Source organism: Nannospalax galili, unplaced genomic scaffold, assembly GCF_000622305.1.
Source record: "Nannospalax galili isolate Female #2095 unplaced genomic scaffold, S.galili_v1.0 scaffold399, whole genome shotgun sequence".
Classification (NCBI taxonomy): Eukaryota; Metazoa; Chordata; class Mammalia; order Rodentia; family Spalacidae; genus Nannospalax; species Nannospalax galili.
In genome coordinates this window covers 827,561-829,527 of record NW_008345053.1, presented here as the reverse complement: position 1 = coordinate 829,527, position 1,967 = coordinate 827,561, and positions in this window count along the sequence as shown.

Sequence of the window (1,967 nt, the reverse complement as noted above, 5' to 3'; positions counted from 1 at the left end):
TAACTATTATCTTTCTTGATTTTCCTAATGTAAAAAATTAAACCTTATTTTGATGCTTTTGCACAGCAAGAGTCACTGTATTTTCAAGGGTTTTGTGCTATATATGATTCCAGTGGGGTGACGGGAGTTCTGATACCTTTCTTCTGCCAAGACACTCTAAGACATCATGGAACAGTACTCCTTGGAAAGTATCTCCTGTGGTTAAAGAGAGACTGCTGTAATCAGCACAATTCTTTGATTTCATACCTATAAGATATGGCTTATGAAAGGACCCGTCTTTGATATATGATGACTTATAATCATGTGGCTAATGCCATTTTGTTGAAGAATATAGAGGGACGTCTCACTCCAGTTCTTTCTCACTCTTCAAGGCATACAGGGACATTTCCCCAACACCGAATGTATGATTTCTAGGAGAGAACTTTTTGGCTAAATCACCCATTTCTATACCAAACAAAAATGAATAAAATGTAGGATGAGTAGCAGAAAGAATCCAATCAATGAAATCGGAAGGTTGGAGGAAAGGGAAATGCTCACTGGAGGAAACAGGGTAGAGGACAGTGTCCTTCAGTAGATACGAATTTGTTACTTCAACCCTCACTGAAGTACCACATCATCTCTTTCATTGGTTGAGCAAGAAAAGAGAGTGAAATCATTGCAAGTCAGACATGGTAAGGCAGGTGAAGAGGCAGGCAAAGGTTCCTGTGAATCACCTTGGCTAGAAATTGGCAGAAGCTGCTTGTGGAGTCTAAGCATGAAGGGTTTTGGAGGCAGGAAACACTAGAAAAGAGTCTTAGTGTGCTAGGTGCCCCACTCCATTTGGCACATAGCACTGCATGCCTTAGATAGTATCAGCAGCCTTTTCCGCATGCTGGCTTCAGGTTCTGCTCATATACCTAGAGTTCATGATCTCTCATAGGCCAAATCAAATTCTGGTTAATTTCAAGTCTTGAATTTCATCCTGTCACTTAAAAAATTACCTTCTTTGTTTTTATGTATGTGTCTTTTTTATGTATGTAGGTATGTGCATGCCACGTGTGTGCAGGGGTGTGTGGAGGCCAGAGGAGGGCATTGGGGACTCTAGACCTGGAGTCACAGATTGTTAGTCACCCCCTATGGGTGCTGGGAAACAAGCTCAGGTCCTTTGGAAGAGCAGGAGTGCTCTTACCACTGAGCCACCTCTCTAGCCTGGGGTGTGTGGAGGCCAGAGGAGGGCATTGGGGACTCTAGACCTGGAGTCACTGATTGTTAGTCACCCTCTACGGGTGCTGGGAAACAAGCTCAGGTCCTTTGGAAGAGCAGCAGTGCTCTTACCACTGAGCCACCTCTCTAGCCTCCTCATCCATCCAGTTCTTAAAATCACTTGCTTTTTCTGTCTCCTTAGTGTTCTTAAGTATTGAGCACCTTGGAAACCTGTTTTATCCTTTCCCTCAGTTGGTGTCTTTGAAGTCACTCCATTTCTGCGTTTCCACTTATATTCTGGTTAATCCCAACATACATCTCCAAGCAGGGCCTCTCCTCACACTGAGTGCAGCCTGCCTTTCCACTTGCCCAATCCAAACCCTCACATCTTACAAGCCTGGATGTTTTAAATTTACCAAATGGATCTTACCATGTCCTGAACCCTTGCTTACAAACTTCTTCCACTACTTGAAGCTTGTGACCAGAACTTGGAAGAAATTATCTTACAAGCCTGGATGTTTTAAATTTACCAAATGGATCTTACCATGTCCTGAACCCTTGTTTACAAACTTCTTCCACTACTTGAAGCTTGTGACCAGAACTTGGAAGAAATAGATTCTCCTCCCTTAGCTTCAACTCCCAACATGTAAATACACCTCTGTCCCAATCCATCTCAGATCTTAAACAGCAACTGTTCGCTATGACCACTTTTCATGTCAGAAACAACTTAAAGGGGGAACAGTTTGCTTTGACTCCTGGTGTGAGAGGGATCCAGTCCATCATTG